A 13,084-nucleotide genomic window follows, 5' to 3' on the forward strand; every position below is an offset into this window, starting at 1 on the left:
TAGAGAAAAATAATACAACTGACAATATAAAAAAATGGAACAACAACCACTTACAATTAACAACAAATATTTGTGGCGAGAGGTTTTGGTCCTGATGGACCGCAGCCTCTTGCCAGAGGGGAGAGTCTGAAACAGTTTGTGACCGGGATGGGAGGCGTCAGCTGCTGCAGTCTTTCCTGCTCGCCTCAGAGTCCTGGAGGCGTGCAGGTCCTGAAGCGATGCAAGATTGCAGTCAATCACCTTCTCTGCAGAGCGAATGATACGCTGCAGCCTGCCCTTGCCCCGGGAGTGGGTCTATGATGGATTTAAGGTGGGACAACACAAGGCGCTCCAAAGACTTCATCACCACAGAGGTCAGGGCGACGGGTCTGTAGTCGTTTAGTCCCGTGGTCCTTGGTTTTTTGGGGACAGGGATGATGGTGGAGGCTTTGAAGCAGGCTGGCACATGGCATGACTCCAGTGAGGTGTTAAAAATGTCTGTAAACACCGGAGACAGCTGATCAGCACAGTGCTTCAGGGTGGATGGGGAGACAGAGTCCGGCCCCGCTGCTTTGCGAGGTTTCTGCCTCCTGAACAGTCTGTTAACATCCCTCTCTTGGATGGTAAGAGAGGGGGAGGAGGTGGGGGATGAGATGGTGGACTGTGGCCGATCAGTGGTGTGACGGGGGATGGTGTCAGGTCTGTCCCATTGTCTTTCAAAGCGACAGTAAAACTGGTTCAACTCGTTGGCAAGGCGTGAGTCGTTCATGGAGTGGGGGGATTTAGGTTTGTAGCTGCTGATCCGTCTGAATCCTCTCCAGACAGAAGCAGAGTCATTCCTTGAGGACTGGTCTTGTAGTCTCTCTGCATACAGCTGTTTAGCATCTCGCACCGCCTTGCTAAACCTGTACTTTGACTCCTTAAACCTGGCCCGGTCTCCACTCCTAATCGCCTCTTCCTTTTCCAACCTCAGCTGTCTGAGCTTAGCTGTGAACCAGGGTCTGTCATTGTTATAACTCACCCTGCTGCGTGTTGGAATGCAGCTGTCCTCACAGAAGCTGATGTAGGATGTCACAGCCTCTGTAAACTCATCCAGATTGTTGGTAGCAGTCCTGAAAACATCCCAGTCAGTGCAGTCCAAGCATGCCTGAAGATCCTCTACAGCTTGACTGCTCCATTTCTTTGATGTCCTCACTACAGGTTTACAGAGTTTTAATTTCTGTCTGTAAGCAGGAATCAGGTGGACCATGACATGATCAGAGGGTTTTGAGTGTACTGCTCACCTGGAAGGTGGTCACACATGACTTAACATCCAGTATGGAGCCATTGTCTGTTTTAGTCTGTCCCTGTTGTTTTATGCATTGAATTTTGTTAGCAAAAAGAAAGAAAGAAGCACCCCACAGCAGGCCGGTTAGCTCAGATGGTTAGAGCGTGGTGCTAATAACGCCAAGGTCATGGGTTCAACCCCCATACTGGCCAGTGGTGACCATTTAACAACTCGACGTCAGAATCAGAAGGAGCTTTGTTGCCAAGTACCTTCTTACACATACAAGGAATTTGCTTTGGTGTTGAGGTGCTACACGCAGACATACATAGATGACTGACATAAATAGATGTAGAAATATGTAATAAACAAATGCAAGTTATATATGAAGAATAGAGAAAAATAATACAACTGACAATATAAAAAAATGGAACAACAACCACTTACAATTAACAACAAATATTTGTGGCGAGAGGTTTTGGTCCTGATGGACCGCAGCCTCTTGCCAGAGGGGAGAGTCTGAAACAGTTTGTGACCGGGATGGGAGGCGTCAGCTGCTGCAGTCTTTCCTGCTCGCCTCAGAGTCCTGGAGGCGTGCAGGTCCTGAAGCGATGCAAGATTGCAGTCAATCACCTTCTCTGCAGAGCGAATGATACGCTGCAGCCTGCCCTTGCCCCGGGAGTGGGTCTATGATGGATTTAAGGTGGGACAACACAAGGCGCTCCAAAGACTTCATCACCACAGAGGTCAGGGCGACGGGTCTGTAGTCGTTTAGTCCCGTGGTCCTTGGTTTTTTGGGGACAGGGATGATGGTGGAGGCTTTGAAGCAGGCTGGCACATGGCATGACTCCAGTGAGGTGTTAAAAATGTCTGTAAACACCGGAGACAGCTGATCAGCACAGTGCTTCAGGGTGGATGGGGAGACAGAGTCCGGCCCCGCTGCTTTGCGAGGTTTCTGCCTCCTGAACAGTCTGTTAACATCCCTCTCTTGGATGGTAAGAGAGGGGGAGGAGGTGGGGGATGAGATGGTGGACTGTGGCCGATCAGTGGTGTGACGGGGGATGGTGTCAGGTCTGTCCCATTGTCTTTCAAAGCGACAGTAAAACTGGTTCAACTCGTTGGCAAGGCGTGAGTCGTTCATGGAGTGGGGGGATTTAGGTTTGTAGCTGCTGATCCGTCTGAATCCTCTCCAGACAGAAGCAGAGTCATTCCTTGAGGACTGGTCTTGTAGTCTCTCTGCATACAGCTGTTTAGCATCTCGCACCGCCTTGCTAAACCTGTACTTTGACTCCTTAAACCTGGCCCGGTCTCCACTCCTAATCGCCTCTTCCTTTTCCAACCTCAGCTGTCTGAGCTTAGCTGTGAACCAGGGTCTGTCATTGTTATAACTCACCCTGCTGCGTGTTGGAATGCAGCTGTCCTCACAGAAGCTGATGTAGGATGTCACAGCCTCTGTAAACTCATCCAGATTGTTGGTAGCAGTCCTGAAAACATCCCAGTCAGTGCAGTCCAAGCATGCCTGAAGATCCTCTACAGCTTGACTGCTCCATTTCTTTGATGTCCTCACTACAGGTTTACAGAGTTTTAATTTCTGTCTGTAAGCAGGAATCAGGTGGACCATGACATGATCAGAGTGTCCCAGTGGAGCGCGTCTAACGGCGAGATAGGCACTGCTAACTGTGGTGTAACAGTGATCCAAAGTGTTCCCCTCTCTGGTTGGACACTTAATGAACTGTCTGTATTTGGGGAGTTCTTGGCAGAGGTTTCCTTTGTTAAAGTCACCAAGAACAATAACAAGGGAGTCCGGGTTTGTCTGCTCCACACACAGTATCCGGTCGGCCAGCATGCGCTGTGCGTCCTGCACGTTGGCGTGCGGCAGAATGTAAGCACCAACCAGAATGAATGAAGCAAACTCACGGGGGGAGTAAAGCGGTTTACAGTTTATGATTAAAAATTCCAGATTAGGAGAACAGTGCTGCTGAATGGCGTTTGCATTGTCCTGCTCACAAGCGAGAGCTTTCCGATTTAAACAAATTCTGCCCCTCTTATGCCAAGTTACAAGGACTTTACACATGACAGGATATCCAGTGACTGTTAGCACGGCGCTAAAAGCTACAAGATCTTGAGTTTGATTCCCAAGCTGGCCACTCTTAGTGCTTTGACAAGACCAGATCACCAAGTGTTGTAAGATGTGAGCAAGGGAAACGGGACCGCGTGGCCTAACGGACAAGGCGTCTGACTTCGGATCAGAAGATTGAGGGTTCGAGTCCCTTCGTGGTTGAAGGCCCCTCCGTTTTTATGGAGAAATACTTAAAGCCATCGCGACAGACCGTATAAGAAGTGAGTATTTTCAAGTTTAAACAATTTGTGCTTGCATAGACTTGGGGGCACTTTGCACACGACTGAACATCCAAAACTTGTCCGTTTCTTTTTTTTTTACTTCTGGAGGACAAATTGTTTAAAAAAAGAACCACAAAAGCAGGCGGCTCAGGTCAAAGGTTTTGAGTGTACTGCTCACCTGGAAGGTGGTCACACATGACTTAACATCCAGTATGGAGCCATTGTCTGTTTTAGTCTGTCCCTGTTGTTTTATGCATTGAATTTTGTTAGCAAAAAGAAAGAAAGAAGCACCCCACAGCAGGCCGGTTAGCTCAGATGGTTAGAGCGTGGTGCTAATAACGCCAAGGTCATGGGTTCAACCCCCATACTGGCCAGTGGTGACCATTTAACAACTCGACGTCAGAATCAGAAGGAGCTTTGTTGCCAAGTACCTTCTTACACATACAAGGAATTTGCTTTGGTGTTGAGGTGCTACACGCAGACAGACATAGAGCTGACATAAATAGATGTAGAAATATGTAATAAACAAATGCAAGTTATATATGAAGAATAGAGAAAAATAATACAACTGACAATATAAAAAAATGGAACAACAACCACTTACAATTAACAACAAATATTTGTGGCGAGAGGTTTTGGTCCTGATGGACCGCAGCCTCTTGCCAGAGGGGAGAGTCTGAAACAGTTTGTGACCGGGATGGGAGGCGTCAGCTGCTGCAGTCTTTCCTGCTCGCCTCAGAGTCCTGGAGGCGTGCAGGTCCTGAAGCGATGCAAGATCAGTCACCTTCTCTGCAGAGCGAATGATACGCTGCAGCCTGCCCTTGCCCCGGGAGTGGGTCTATGATGGATTTAAGGTGGGACAACACAAGGCGCTCCAAAGACTTCATCACCACAGAGGTCAGGGCGACGGGTCTGTAGTCGTTTAGTCCCGTGGTCCTTGGTTTTTTGGGGACAGGGATGATGGTGGAGGCTTTGAAGCAGGCTGGCACATGGCATGACTCCAGTGAGGTGTTAAAAATGTCTGTAAACACCGGAGACAGCTGATCAGCACAGTGCTTCAGGGTGGATGGGGAGACAGAGTCCGGCCCCGCTGCTTTGCGAGGTTTCTGCCTCCTGAACAGTCTGTTAACATCCCTCTCTTGGATGGTAAGAGAGGGGGAGGAGGTGGGGGATGAGATGGTGGACTGTGGCCGATCAGTGGTGTGACGGGGGATGGTGTCAGGTCTGTCCCATTGTCTTTCAAAGCGACAGTAAAACTGGTTCAACTCGTTGGCAAGGCGTGAGTCGTTCATGGAGTGGGGGGATTTAGGTTTGTAGCTGCTGATCCGTCTGAATCCTCTCCAGACAGAAGCAGAGTCATTCCTTGAGGACTGGTCTTGTAGTCTCTCTGCATACAGCTGTTTAGCATCTCGCACCGCCTTGCTAAACCTGTACTTTGACTCCTTAAACCTGGCCCGGTCTCCACTCCTAATCGCCTCTTCCTTTTCCAACCTCAGCTGTCTGAGCTTAGCTGTGAACCAGGGTCTGTCATTGTTATAACTCACCCTGCTGCGTGTTGGAATGCAGCTGTCCTCACAGAAGCTGATGTAGGATGTCACAGCCTCTGTAAACTCATCCAGATTGTTGGTAGCAGTCCTGAAAACATCCCAGTCAGTGCAGTCCAAGCATGCCTGAAGATCCTCTACAGCTTGACTGCTCCATTTCTTTGATGTCCTCACTACAGGTTTACAGAGTTTTAATTTCTGTCTGTAAGCAGGAATCAGGTGGACCATGACATGATCAGAGTGTCCCAGTGGAGCGCGTCTAACGGCGAGATAGGCACTGCTAACTGTGGTGTAACAGTGATCCAAAGTGTTCCCCTCTCTGGTTGGACACTTAATGAACTGTCTGTATTTGGGGAGTTCTTGGCAGAGGTTTCCTTTGTTAAAGTCACCAAGAACAATAACAAGGGAGTCCGGGTTTGTCTGCTCCACACACAGTATCCGGTCGGCCAGCATGCGCTGTGCGTCCTGCACGTTGGCGTGCGGCAGAATGTAAGCACCAACCAGAATGAATGAAGCAAACTCACGGGGGGAGTAAAGCGGTTTACAGTTTATGATTAAAAATTCCAGATTAGGAGAACAGTGCTGCTGAATGGCGTTTGCATTGTCCTGCTCACAAGCGAGAGCTTTCCGATTTAAACAAATTCTGCCCCTCTTATGCCAAGTTACAAGGACTTTACACATGACAGGATATCCAGTGACTGTTAGCACGGCGCTAAAAGCTACAAGATCTTGAGTTTGATTCCCAAGCTGGCCACTCTTAGTGCTTTGACAAGACCAGATCACCAAGTGTTGTAAGATGTGAGCAAGGGAAACGGGACCGCGTGGCCTAACGGACAAGGCGTCTGACTTCGGATCAGAAGATTGAGGGTTCGAGTCCCTTCGTGGTTGAAGGCCCCTCCGTTATTTATGGAGAAATACTTAAAGCCATCGCGACAGACCGTATAAGAAGTGAGTATTTTCAAGTTTAAACAATTTGTGCTTGCATAGACTTGGGGGCACTTTGCACACGACTGAACATCCAAAACTTGTCCGTTTCTTTTTTTTTTACTTCTGGAGGACAAATTGTTTAAAAAAAGAACCACAAAAGCAGGCGGCTCAGGTCAAAGGTTTTGAGTGTACTGCTCACCTGGAAGGTGGTCACACATGACTTAACATCCAGTATGGAGCCATTGTCTGTTTTAGTCTGTCCCTGTTGTTTTATGCATTGAATTTTGTTAGCAAAAAGAAAGAAAGAAGCACCCCACAGCAGGCCGGTTAGCTCAGATGGTTAGAGCGTGGTGCTAATAACGCCAAGGTCATGGGTTCAACCCCCATACTGGCCAGTGGTGACCATTTAACAACTCGACGTCAGAATCAGAAGGAGCTTTGTTGCCAAGTACCTTCTTACACATACAAGGAATTTGCTTTGGTGTTGAGGTGCTACACGCAGACATACAGCTGACATAAATAGATGTAGAAATATGTAATAAACAAATGCAAGTTATATATGAAGAATAGAGAAAAATAATACAACTGACAATATAAAAAAATGGAACAACAACCACTTACAATTAACAACAAATATTTGTGGCGAGAGGTTTTGGTCCTGATGGACCGCAGCCTCTTGCCAGAGGGGAGAGTCTGAAACAGTTTGTGACCGGGATGGGAGGCGTCAGCTGCTGCAGTCTTTCCTGCTCGCCTCAGAGTCCTGGAGGCGTGCAGGTCCTGAAGCGATGCAAGATTGCAGTCAATCACCTTCTCTGCAGAGCGAATGATACGCTGCAGCCTGCCCTTGCCCCGGGAGTGGGTCTATGATGGATTTAAGGTGGGACAACACAAGGCGCTCCAAAGACTTCATCACCACAGAGGTCAGGGCGACGGGTCTGTAGTCGTTTAGTCCCGTGGTCCTTGGTTTTTTGGGGACAGGGATGATGGTGGAGGCTTTGAAGCAGGCTGGCACATGGCATGACTCCAGTGAGGTGTTAAAAATGTCTGTAAACACCGGAGACAGCTGATCAGCACAGTGCTTCAGGGTGGATGGGGAGACAGAGTCCGGCCCCGCTGCTTTGCGAGGTTTCTGCCTCCTGAACAGTCTGTTAACATCCCTCTCTTGGATGGTAAGAGAGGGGGAGGAGGTGGGGGATGAGATGGTGGACTGTGGCCGATCAGTGGTGTGACGGGGGATGGTGTCAGGTCTGTCCCATTGTCTTTCAAAGCGACAGTAAAACTGGTTCAACTCGTTGGCAAGGCGTGAGTCGTTCATGGAGTGGGGGGATTTAGGTTTGTAGCTGCTGATCCGTCTGAATCCTCTCCAGACAGAAGCAGAGTCATTCCTTGAGGACTGGTCTTGTAGTCTCTCTGCATACAGCTGTTTAGCATCTCGCACCGCCTTGCTAAACCTGTACTTTGACTCCTTAAACCTGGCCCGGTCTCCACTCCTAATCGCCTCTTCCTTTTCCAACCTCAGCTGTCTGAGCTTAGCTGTGAACCAGGGTCTGTCATTGTTATAACTCACCCTGCTGCGTGTTGGAATGCAGCTGTCCTCACAGAAGCTGATGTAGGATGTCACAGCCTCTGTAAACTCATCCAGATTGTTGGTAGCAGTCCTGAAAACATCCCAGTCAGTGCAGTCCAAGCATGCCTGAAGATCCTCTACAGCTTGACTGCTCCATTTCTTTGATGTCCTCACTACAGGTTTACAGAGTTTTAATTTCTGTCTGTAAGCAGGAATCAGGTGGACCATGACATGATCAGAGTGTCCCAGTGGAGCGCGTCTAACGGCGAGATAGGCACTGCTAACTGTGGTGTAACAGTGATCCAAAGTGTTCCCCTCTCTGGTTGGACACTTAATGAACTGTCTGTATTTGGGGAGTTCTTGGCAGAGGTTTCCTTTGTTAAAGTCACCAAGAACAATAACAAGGGAGTCCGGGTTTGTCTGCTCCACACACAGTATCCGGTCGGCCAGCATGCGCTGTGCGTCCTGCACGTTGGCGTGCGGCAGAATGTAAGCACCAACCAGAATGAATGAAGCAAACTCACGGGGGGAGTAAAGCGGTTTACAGTTTATGATTAAAAATTCCAGATTAGGAGAACAGTGCTGCTGAATGGCGTTTGCATTGTCCTGCTCACAAGCGAGAGCTTTCCGATTTAAACAAATTCTGCCCCTCTTATGCCAAGTTACAAGGACTTTACACATGACAGGATATCCAGTGACTGTTAGCACGGCGCTAAAAGCTACAAGATCTTGAGTTTGATTCCCAAGCTGGCCACTCTTAGTGCTTTGACAAGACCAGATCACCAAGTGTTGTAAGATGTGAGCAAGGGAAACGGGACCGCGTGGCCTAACGGACAAGGCGTCTGACTTCGGATCAGAAGATTGAGGGTTCGAGTCCCTTCGTGGTTGAAGGCCCCTCCGTTATTTATGGAGAAATACTTAAAGCCATCGCGACAGACCGTATAAGAAGTGAGTATTTTCAAGTTTAAACAATTTGTGCTTGCATAGACTTGGGGGCACTTTGCACACGACTGAACATCCAAAACTTGTCCGTTTCTTTTTTTTTTACTTCTGGAGGACAAATTGTTTAAAAAAAGAACCACAAAAGCAGGCGGCTCAGGTCAAAGGTTTTGAGTGTACTGCTCACCTGGAAGGTGGTCACACATGACTTAACATCCAGTATGGAGCCATTGTCTGTTTTAGTCTGTCCCTGTTGTTTTATGCATTGAATTTTGTTAGCAAAAAGAAAGAAAGAAGCACCCCACAGCAGGCCGGTTAGCTCAGATGGTTAGAGCGTGGTGCTAATAACGCCAAGGTCATGGGTTCAACCCCCATACTGGCCAGTGGTGACCATTTAACAACTCGACGTCAGAATCAGAAGGAGCTTTGTTGCCAAGTACCTTCTTACACATACAAGGAATTTGCTTTGGTGTTGAGGTGCTACACGCAGACATACATACAGCTGACATAAATAGATGTAGAAATATGTAATAAACAAATGCAAGTTATATATGAAGAATAGAGAAAAATAATACAACTGACAATATAAAAAAATGGAACAACAACCACTTACAATTAACAACAAATATTTGTGGCGAGAGGTTTTGGTCCTGATGGACCGCAGCCTCTTGCCAGAGGGGAGAGTCTGAAACAGTTTGTGACCGGGATGGGAGGCGTCAGCTGCTGCAGTCTTTCCTGCTCGCCTCAGAGTCCTGGAGGCGTGCAGGTCCTGAAGCGATGCAAGATTGCAGTCAATCACCTTCTCTGCAGAGCGAATGATACGCTGCAGCCTGCCCTTGCCCCGGGAGTGGGTCTATGATGGATTTAAGGTGGGACAACACAAGGCGCTCCAAAGACTTCATCACCACAGAGGTCAGGGCGACGGGTCTGTAGTCGTTTAGTCCCGTGGTCCTTGGTTTTTTGGGGACAGGGATGATGGTGGAGGCTTTGAAGCAGGCTGGCACATGGCATGACTCCAGTGAGGTGTTAAAAATGTCTGTAAACACCGGAGACAGCTGATCAGCACAGTGCTTCAGGGTGGATGGGGAGACAGAGTCCGGCCCCGCTGCTTTGCGAGGTTTCTGCCTCCTGAACAGTCTGTTAACATCCCTCTCTTGGATGGTAAGAGAGGGGGAGGAGGTGGGGGATGAGATGGTGGACTGTGGCCGATCAGTGGTGTGACGGGGGATGGTGTCAGGTCTGTCCCATTGTCTTTCAAAGCGACAGTAAAACTGGTTCAACTCGTTGGCAAGGCGTGAGTCGTTCATGGAGTGGGGGGATTTAGGTTTGTAGCTGCTGATCCGTCTGAATCCTCTCCAGACAGAAGCAGAGTCATTCCTTGAGGACTGGTCTTGTAGTCTCTCTGCATACAGCTGTTTAGCATCTCGCACCGCCTTGCTAAACCTGTACTTTGACTCCTTAAACCTGGCCCGGTCTCCACTCCTAATCGCCTCTTCCTTTTCCAACCTCAGCTGTCTGAGCTTAGCTGTGAACCAGGGTCTGTCATTGTTATAACTCACCCTGCTGCGTGTTGGAATGCAGCTGTCCTCACAGAAGCTGATGTAGGATGTCACAGCCTCTGTAAACTCATCCAGATTGTTGGTAGCAGTCCTGAAAACATCCCAGTCAGTGCAGTCCAAGCATGCCTGAAGATCCTCTACAGCTTGACTGCTCCATTTCTTTGATGTCCTCACTACAGGTTTACAGAGTTTTAATTTCTGTCTGTAAGCAGGAATCAGGTGGACCATGACATGATCAGAGGGTTTTGAGTGTACTGCTCACCTGGAAGGTGGTCACACATGACTTAACATCCAGTATGGAGCCATTGTCTGTTTTAGTCTGTCCCTGTTGTTTTATGCATTGAATTTTGTTAGCAAAAAGAAAGAAAGAAGCACCCCACAGCAGGCCGGTTAGCTCAGATGGTTAGAGCGTGGTGCTAATAACGCCAAGGTCATGGGTTCAACCCCCATACTGGCCAGTGGTGACCATTTAACAACTCGACGTCAGAATCAGAAGGAGCTTTGTTGCCAAGTACCTTCTTACACATACAAGGAATTTGCTTTGGTGTTGAGGTGCTACACGCAGACATACAGCTGACATAATAGATGTAGAAATATGTAATAAACAAATGCAAGTTATATATGAAGAATAGAGAAAAATAATACAACTGACAATATAAAAAAATGGAACAACAACCACTTACAATTAACAACAAATATTTGTGGCGAGAGGTTTTGGTCCTGATGGACCGCAGCCTCTTGCCAGAGGGGAGAGTCTGAAACAGTTTGTGACCGGGATGGGAGGCGTCAGCTGCTGCAGTCTTTCCTGCTCGCCTCAGAGTCCTGGAGGCGTGCAGGTCCTGAAGCGATGCAAGATTGCAGTCAATCACCTTCTCTGCAGAGCGAATGATACGCTGCAGCCTGCCCTTGCCCCGGGAGTGGGTCTATGATGGATTTAAGGTGGGACAACACAAGGCGCTCCAAAGACTTCATCACCACAGAGGTCAGGGCGACGGGTCTGTAGTCGTTTAGTCCCGTGGTCCTTGGTTTTTTGGGGACAGGGATGATGGTGGAGGCTTTGAAGCAGGCTGGCACATGGCATGACTCCAGTGAGGTGTTAAAAATGTCTGTAAACACCGGAGACAGCTGATCAGCACAGTGCTTCAGGGTGGATGGGGAGACAGAGTCCGGCCCCGCTGCTTTGCGAGGTTTCTGCCTCCTGAACAGTCTGTTAACATCCCTCTCTTGGATGGTAAGAGAGGGGGAGGAGGTGGGGGATGAGATGGTGGACTGTGGCCGATCAGTGGTGTGACGGGGGATGGTGTCAGGTCTGTCCCATTGTCTTTCAAAGCGACAGTAAAACTGGTTCAACTCGTTGGCAAGGCGTGAGTCGTTCATGGAGTGGGGGGATTTAGGTTTGTAGCTGCTGATCCGTCTGAATCCTCTCCAGACAGAAGCAGAGTCATTCCTTGAGGACTGGTCTTGTAGTCTCTCTGCATACAGCTGTTTAGCATCTCGCACCGCCTTGCTAAACCTGTACTTTGACTCCTTAAACCTGGCCCGGTCTCCACTCCTAATCGCCTCTTCCTTTTCCAACCTCAGCTGTCTGAGCTTAGCTGTGAACCAGGGTCTGTCATTGTTATAACTCACCCTGCTGCGTGTTGGAATGCAGCTGTCCTCACAGAAGCTGATGTAGGATGTCACAGCCTCTGTAAACTCATCCAGATTGTTGGTAGCAGTCCTGAAAACATCCCAGTCAGTGCAGTCCAAGCATGCCTGAAGATCCTCTACAGCTTGACTGCTCCATTTCTTTGATGTCCTCACTACAGGTTTACAGAGTTTTAATTTCTGTCTGTAAGCAGGAATCAGGTGGACCATGACATGATCAGAGTGTCCCAGTGGAGCGCGTCTAACGGCGAGATAGGCACTGCTAACTGTGGTGTAACAGTGATCCAAAGTGTTCCCCTCTCTGGTTGGACACTTAATGAACTGTCTGTATTTGGGGAGTTCTTGGCAGAGGTTTCCTTTGTTAAAGTCACCAAGAACAATAACAAGGGAGTCCGGGTTTGTCTGCTCCACACACAGTATCCGGTCGGCCAGCATGCGCTGTGCGTCCTGCACGTTGGCGTGCGGCAGAATGTAAGCACCAACCAGAATGAATGAAGCAAACTCACGGGGGGAGTAAAGCGGTTTACAGTTTATGATTAAAAATTCCAGATTAGGAGAACAGTGCTGCTGAATGGCGTTTGCATTGTCCTGCTCACAAGCGAGAGCTTTCCGATTTAAACAAATTCTGCCCCTCTTATGCCAAGTTACAAGGACTTTACACATGACAGGATATCCAGTGACTGTTAGCACGGCGCTAAAAGCTACAAGATCTTGAGTTTGATTCCCAAGCTGGCCACTCTTAGTGCTTTGACAAGACCAGATCACCAAGTGTTGTAAGATGTGAGCAAGGGAAACGGGACCGCGTGGCCTAAGGACAAGGCGTCTGACTTCGGATCAGAAGATTGAGGGTTCGAGTCCCTTCGTGGTTGAAGGCCCCTCCGTTATTTATGGAGAAATACTTAAAGCCATCGCGACAGACCGTATAAGAAGTGAGTATTTTCAAGTTTAAACAATTTGTGCTTGCATAGACTTGGGGGCACTTTGCACACGACTGAACATCCAAAACTTGTCCGTTTCTTTTTTTTTTACTTCTGGAGGACAAATTGTTTAAAAAAAGAACCACAAAAGCAGGCGGCTCAGGTCAAAGGTTTTGAGTGTACTGCTCACCTGGAAGGTGGTCACACATGACTTAACATCCAGTATGGAGCCATTGTCTGTTTTAGTCTGTCCCTGTTGTTTTATGCATTGAATTTTGTTAGCAAAAAGAAAGAAAGAAGCACCCCACAGCAGGCCGGTTAGCTCAGATGGTTAGAGCGTGGTGCTAATAACGCCAAGGTCATGGGTTCAACCCCCATACTGGCCAGTGGTGACCATTTAA

The 13,084-nt window shown here is 48.4% G+C and overlaps 9 non-coding genes across 9 annotated transcripts; all 9 read left to right on the plus strand.

Annotated features, from left to right (window-relative positions):
* The first annotated feature begins 1,384 nt into the window (after positions 1–1,384).
* trnai-aau lies at positions 1,385–1,458 on the plus strand. The gene has a single exon. It is a non-coding gene; the product is annotated as a tRNA-Ile (tRNA).
* A 1,993-nt stretch (positions 1,459–3,451) lies between these two features.
* trnar-ucg lies at positions 3,452–3,524 on the plus strand. The gene has a single exon. It is a non-coding gene; the product is annotated as a tRNA-Arg (tRNA).
* A 359-nt stretch (positions 3,525–3,883) lies between these two features.
* Positions 3,884–3,957, plus strand: trnai-aau. The gene has a single exon. It is a non-coding gene; the product is annotated as a tRNA-Ile (tRNA).
* Positions 3,958–5,942: 1,985 nt separating this feature from the next.
* Positions 5,943–6,015, plus strand: trnar-ucg. Its single transcript has one exon. It is a non-coding gene; the product is annotated as a tRNA-Arg (tRNA).
* Positions 6,016–6,375: 360 nt separating this feature from the next.
* trnai-aau lies at positions 6,376–6,449 on the plus strand. The gene has a single exon. It is a non-coding gene; the product is annotated as a tRNA-Ile (tRNA).
* A 1,987-nt stretch (positions 6,450–8,436) lies between these two features.
* trnar-ucg lies at positions 8,437–8,509 on the plus strand. Its single transcript has one exon. It is a non-coding gene; the product is annotated as a tRNA-Arg (tRNA).
* A 360-nt stretch (positions 8,510–8,869) lies between these two features.
* On the plus strand, positions 8,870–8,943 carry trnai-aau. Its single transcript has one exon. It is a non-coding gene; the product is annotated as a tRNA-Ile (tRNA).
* Positions 8,944–10,503: 1,560 nt separating this feature from the next.
* trnai-aau lies at positions 10,504–10,577 on the plus strand. Its single transcript has one exon. It is a non-coding gene; the product is annotated as a tRNA-Ile (tRNA).
* Positions 10,578–12,995: 2,418 nt separating this feature from the next.
* trnai-aau lies at positions 12,996–13,069 on the plus strand. The gene has a single exon. It is a non-coding gene; the product is annotated as a tRNA-Ile (tRNA).
* Positions 13,070–13,084: the final 15 nt, after the last annotated feature.

This window comes from Micropterus salmoides, unplaced genomic scaffold (genome assembly GCF_014851395.1).
Source record: "Micropterus salmoides isolate LMB-PRFRI ecotype aquatic unplaced genomic scaffold, ASM1485139v1 Ms_hic_scaffold_3933, whole genome shotgun sequence".
NCBI classification, from domain to species: Eukaryota; Metazoa; Chordata; class Actinopteri; order Centrarchiformes; family Centrarchidae; genus Micropterus; species Micropterus salmoides.